General features: G+C 42.3%; 1 pseudogene; it reads left to right on the top strand.

The window, feature by feature from the left end:
- Positions 1 to 1578: 1578 nt before the first annotated feature.
- On the top strand, positions 1579 to 2618 carry LOC101656553 (annotated as a pseudogene).
- The last annotated feature ends 4097 nt before the right edge of the window (positions 2619 to 6715 follow it).

The following is a 6715-nucleotide window of genomic DNA, read 5'->3' as shown; positions in this document are numbered from 1 at the left end:
TGGTGTCATAAGCCTTTTTGTACAAAAGAGAAAGACCGAGCAGAGTCGAACCAGGGCTGGATTTTGCATCCCAGGAGCACTGACAGTGGATTCATTCGGCCCCCTTCAGACCTCTTCATCCACCTGATCGTGCCTCTGCCATCTTTGCTTCGTCATCCTGCTCCTGTTCCTCTGCTTCCACGAGTCGGGAGAAGCTGCCTGGAACTGGACTGGATGTAGCTATTTCTACAGCTGTGCAAGCATTTTCTGGATAGACTCCGTATACAACAAGTCCACGGGTTTTGCTTCTCCAGAGAGCCCAATCTAACACCTTCCCCCCAAGAGGAAAAGCAACAGCAACAACTAATGTTAAGTATCTGCCTAATGTCCACCACAGTGCTGGGTGGGGCTTAATCTACATTATTACTTGGTTACATATTTTGTCCTAAAATAAACAAAATAACCTGCTGAGTTTGACCTTGCTTCCCCACCCCCACCCCCCCGAGATAGTATCTCTCGATTTCTCATCAAAGCCTTTCAAGTGGAATAGAGTTCAAGTTTACTTAACGCATTCTTTCCTCTCCTGGAATGTTCCACCATATCTTGCCTCTTCCCAGGAAAAACATTGTGCTACTTAAAGGATCCTTGATTCTTCCAGTGGAACCTTTTGTTGTTGTTTTGGTTGTCATCAAACCGATTCCAATGCATAGCGACCCGGTGTGTGGAAAAGAGCGGCTCTTTCAGAAGCAGTTCACTGGTTCTTTGTAGAAGAACCTCTGGATGCCTGTGACGCCTCCACACCCACCTAACTGGTGGCCATCTAGTCGATTCCGACTCACAGTGAACCTGGGGAACAAAGTGGAACTGCTGCTTGGGGTTGCCAAGGCTATAAACTTTGCTGGGAGCATCTTTCTCCTAAAATATGTGGCTGCTGGTTTGAAATGCTGCACTTTTAGATTAGCCATCTAGTGCGTAACCACTGCGCAACCAGGCTTACTTTCCATTCATTCTAGGTCTCTTTAAATTGCCATGGCACCTTTGCATATTCCCGCCTTCCTTCTCATTGTAGTCATATTAATGATAGCAGTTACCTTTAATACAATGGTGGGAAAGGTAGTGTTCCCAAGTTAGCCAAAGCCACGAGAGCTACCCAGAATTCAGCCTGATAGCATTGAATTACCTTGGGGGAAGGTGGTCCCAGAAATGCAGTGGTAAAATAAGCTTGAAAATGAGGGAAGGTAAATCCCACTTTGTCATAACCCATAATCCTTCTCTGTGTCAGCCCTCAGGTCGCTGATGCTTTGGGAAAGATTTGTGACATCCGTCTGATACACTGGAAATGTTCCTTGCTTGATTTTCAGATGGAGCTTCAATAGCATTTAGTATTGGTTCTTTAAATACTCTCTACAATGAATCGGTGAAATAAAATTATTTGGGGTTACAGAATAATGTTTGTCAGAGTATATAAGCATCTCTGAAAAGCCTGAAATGATCTAAATTTAAATCTTAAAAAGTTTGAGCTGAGCCTCTCCTCCCTGAACACCGCTCACAAGCCCCCAGCTGGTCCCACGGCAGAGGCGACCTGGCTTCCTGGGGCTGATGGTGCAGGTGGAGGAATTGTCCTCTCTGTCCACAATCACGTCTGAATCAATCAGAGTCCTGGTGACTGGAGCTTTGGGTCAGATTGCCTACTCACTGCTGGACAGCATTGGAAATGGCACTATTTGTGGGGAAAGAGTGGCCCCTGATTCCCCAGCTGCTGGATATCACCCAGTGACGGGTGTCCTGCAGGCTGTTCAGAGGGAGCAGCAAGGCGGTGTGCTTCCCTTCCTGAAAGATGACATTGTAATGGATAAGGAAGAGGTTGCCATCAAAGACCTGGATGTGGCCATTCTCCTGGGTTCCATGTCAAGAAGGGAAAAAATGGAGAGGAAAGATGTGCTGAAAGCAAATATGACAATCTTCAAATCCCACGGGACAGCCTTGAATAAGTATGCCAAGAAATCAGCTAAGGTTACCAATGTGGGAAACCCATCCAATACCAACTGTGTGACTGCCAGGAAGTTGGCACCCTCTATCCCCAAGGAGAACTTCAGTTGCTTGAGTCATCTGGATCATAACCAACCTATGGCTCAGCTCGCTCTTAAACTTGGTGCAACTTCTAGAGACGTAACGAATGTCATCATCCGGGCAACCATTCTTCAACTCAGTATCCAGATGTCACCCATGCCGAGGATAAATGACAAGGAAAGGAGGTTGGAATTTATGAAGCTCTGACAAAGGACAGCTGGCTCAAAGGAGACTTTGTCTTTGACCTGGCAGCAGCTCGGCACCACTATCATCAAGGATCAAAAGCTGTCCAGCATGAGCAGCTGGGAAAGCCATTGATGACCACATCAGGGAGCTGGCTTGGAATCCCAGTGGGAGAATTTGTGTCCAGGGGCATCATGTCTGATGGAAATTCCTCTGGTGCTCCCCACACTGTGCTCTACTCATTCCCTGCTGTAATCCAGAATAAGACCTGGAAGACTGTTGAGGGCCTCTCGATTAATGATTTCTCACGTGAGAAGATGGAGCTTACTGCAAAGGAACTGACAGAAGAAGACAAAAGTGCTTTCGAATGTCTTGCCTTTGCCTGACTAGACAATCATCATAATGTTACTAAATACCCCAAGCCTGAAGAATTGAAATGCTGTCTTTGACTCTAGCACCAAATAATAATATTAATAATAATAATAATATACTTAAATTACTTGTAGGGGGCAACAAGCACATTTTAGGGATATATTCTTCTGGGTACAAATTTGTGACAGTTTATCATTATGTTGTTAGTGCTACATTCTAAATAAAAATATATATTCAAATTAAAAAGTTCAAGGTAATTCACATTTATAGTTTTAGTATTCTAGGAATTAGAAAGATTCTATGCATCGTTGATGTTTTGTATTGTTGTTGTAGTTAGGTGCTGTGTTAGACAGGGTTCTCTAGAGAGAAAAAACCAGGACACTTATGATTTTATATATATATATGATGTTTTGTATTGTTGTTGTAGTTAGGTGCTGTGTTAGACAGGGTTCTCTAGAGAGAAAAAACCAGGATATATATGATTTTATATATATATATGATTTTATATATATATATGATTTTATATATATATATGATTTTATATATATATATTGCTAGCTAGCTATATACAGCATGAAGGAATACAACAGCTAAGTAGTCCACACAGTGATACAGGGGGCTCAGTTCACCTCCCTTCCATGAAACAATTAATATACTGGAAGTCTTTCAATGCATGAGGGATGCTTGGTCCAAGGTCAAGGAATCAGATAGCTGAGTCTTCTGTAGTGTAGAGCAATGCAGGCAGTCTGGCTACAAGCAGCAAATATCAGGGTGGGTCACCAACAGTCAGCCAGATGACAGAATCAAACAACCCCAAGCTCAAATGATGTATACATCAGCAGTGTGGCAAAGCAGGTCTCGAAGGAACCTCAAGCTCTAGCAACACCATCCAAGGGTTGGGTGTCCCACAGGTAGTGTAACTCACAAGTTGAGGCAGACAACTTGCTAAGGTAACCACACACTGGTCTGATCACCAGAGAGAGAGAGAGAGAGAGAGAGGCAGGGCTCAAGGAACAAATTACCTTTTTGCCCTCCAATCAAACTGCCCTACAATCCACATGTCCTTGTTGGCACAATAAACCTACCTGTCACAGGTGCCACTGAGTTGGTTCTAACCCATAGCAACTTTAGGCACAACAGAATGAAACACTGCCGGGTCCCACTCCATCCTCACAATTGTTCCTATGCTTGAGCCCATTGTTGTAGCCATTGTGTCCATCCATCTCCTTGAGGGCTTTCTTTCTCACTGCCATGCTACTAAGCATAATATCCTTCTCCAGGGCCTGGTCTCTCCTGACATGTCCAAAATATGTAAGACAAGATTTTATCATCCTTGTCTCAAAGAAGCATTCTAGCTATATTTCTTCCAAGACAGATCAGCTTGTCCTTTTAGCAGTCCAGTGCCACAATGCCAACACAAGGATTCTTATTTGGTCTTTGTTATTCAATGTCCACTTTTCACACACATATGAGGTGGTTGAAAATACCATGGCTTGGGATTTGTAAGCTTGATGTATTTGAGAAAATTTGTCTCATTGGAGTAACAAAACAACTTTGTAACATCAACTTAAAATGTATATTTGAGGAGTTGAATTCATCATATGAATGTAAGGTGACATTTACTAAGTTGTATAGGTCTAACATTTATGAGAACTTAATCCGCTTTCATTCAGTTACACTTAAAAAAACACACTCTGCAGAGCAGCTTAACTCTGCAACGCTTGGGGTGGCCATGAGTCAGAATCAGCTTGATGGCAAATGGGTTAAGTTTCAGATACTTATCAAAGTTAGCAAATTGCTTTGGAAAGCTTTGTGTCGTGCTTTCCGTTCAACCCAATCTCTTGGTCTCCTTGTCAGAACACAGACTCCACTGCACTTGGTCTTGGTTGGGGCCTGAGGTTTTGCATCTTTAACACGTGCTAAAAATGAACCCAGAGTTCAGCAAATGAACCGGAAGTTGATTATTTGTAAACAAAGTTTAATTTATTATGCTTGTGAATGTTGTCTTCAATACTTGAAAATGTACAAATCAAACCAATTATTATCCAGAGTTCTTTAGAGGTGATTGTTGAAACTTGCTAAACTTAAGGTTTTAAATGATAAAAGGTTTTAAAGTCCATTATGTAACCTTTACAAAGAAATATTTTTTTAAATGTATACTTTTAATTAATAGTAGTTTTAAAAATGAAAAAACTAAGATACCCATGAGACACGACGTCCTTCACTGACTATAGTGCTGTGGGGGACAACACTGTAGACCCGGTGCAGGAATTGCACCAGATCTGAACCCATCACACTGGGGCAAAACACTAAAGGCATGCAACAGAGCAGCAAGGGGAGCAGAGCAATGAAGTCCCCTGGGAATACTAAAAATAGACTTTGGGGACAGAGTGTGGCACCCCATCAGACTCAACTGGAAAATACTCCTAAAGGTCAAAAACAGACCCAGAACTATTTTTAGGCTTTTCCTTTTTTGTCATTGGATTTCTTTTTGTTGTTATTTTGTTTGGGGGGGGGTGTTGTTGTTGTTTTGTTGTTTTTGTCTTCCTTTGTTGATTTGCTTGGCTTTGCTTGGCTTTTGCACTTATTAATGTCTCTGCACATCTATCTAAATAAAATAGGTGGGATAAACAATTTGGAGAAGAAAACAATGGGACCAATAGTTCTGGGGGCTCACAGGAGAAGGGAAGATAGGAGAAAGGAAGGGGGTGGTCAACCAGCCCAGGGACAAGGGAACAACAAGTGAACTCAAATCAATGGAGAGAAGGGCATAGGAGGCCTAGTGGGGCTTAATCAAGGGCAATGTAATAGTGAGGAATTACTGAAACCGGAATGAAGGCTGAACATGATAGTGAGACAAGAGGAAAGTAAAAGGAAATAGAGGAAATAACCAGGAGGCAAAGGATATTTATAGAGTTCTAAATACAGGCATATACATATGTAAACATATTTATGTATAACTATAGGGAAATAGATCTATGTACTTATATTTATATGTTAAGTTTAAGGTAGCAGATGGACATTGGGCCTCAACTTAAGTACTCCCTCAACACAAGAACACTGCGTTCTAATAATCTGGCATTCAATAAAGCTCACCCACCCGACGCAACCGCTGAAGACAAATGGGTGCGTATGCAAATGTGGTGAAGAAGGCAGATGGTGCCGGCTATCAAAAGATATAGCATCTGGGGTCTTAAAGGCTTAAAGTTACACAAGGAGCCATTCATCAGAGAAGCAACAAGCCCACATGGAAGAAGCACACCAGCCTGTGGTGTTAATGGGATCAGGTATCAGGCATCTAAGACCCAGAACAAAATCATACCAATGTGAATTGGGTGTGGTTGGGGGGCGGGGGGAGTGAGGAATATGGAGTGGAGACCCAAAGCCCATCTGTAGACAATTGGACATTCCCTGACAGAAGGGTCACAAGGAAGAGATGAGCAAGTTAGGATGCAGTATACCACCGATAAAACATAATAAAACTTTCCTCTAGTTCTTTAATGCTTCCCCCCCACCTACCCACTATCATGACCTCAATTCTACCTTACAAATCTGACTAGGCCAGAACATGCACACTGCTACAGATATGAGCCCACAACACAGGGAATCCAGGACAGATAAACCCCTCAGGACCAATAATGAGAATAGAGATACCAGGAGAATAAGGGGAAGGTGGGGGAGGAAGGGGAAATGGATCACAAGGATCGATATATAACCTCCTCCCAGGAGGACAAACAACAGAAAAGTGGGTGAAGGGAGACAGAGGAAGATGTAAGATATGAACATAATAATCTATCATTTATCAATGGTTCATGAGGGAGGGAGGGTGGGGGAGGGAGGGGGGAAATGCGGAGCTGATACCAAGAGCTCAAGTAGAAAGAAAATGCTCTGTAAATGATGATGGCAACATATGTACAAATGTGCTTCACACAGTACATGGAAGTATGGCTTGTGATAAGATCTGCAAGAGCCCCCAATAAAAGTATTTAATAAAAAAAAGAATTTAAAAACAAACAAACAAAACAAACTAAAATATCTGTTGGCCAGATTTTTGACCAAACATTATCTGTCAGAGGACCAAAAGTTCCTATTTAACATATGCAATGGGTTA

Source organism: Echinops telfairi, unplaced genomic scaffold (assembly GCF_000313985.2).
Source record: "Echinops telfairi isolate 266 unplaced genomic scaffold, ASM31398v2 ScPeMD7_7439;HRSCAF=8477, whole genome shotgun sequence".
Classification (NCBI taxonomy): Eukaryota; Metazoa; Chordata; class Mammalia; order Afrosoricida; family Tenrecidae; genus Echinops; species Echinops telfairi.
Note: the sequence above shows the minus strand (reverse complement) of the source record. Positions and strands in the feature narration are given on the sequence as shown.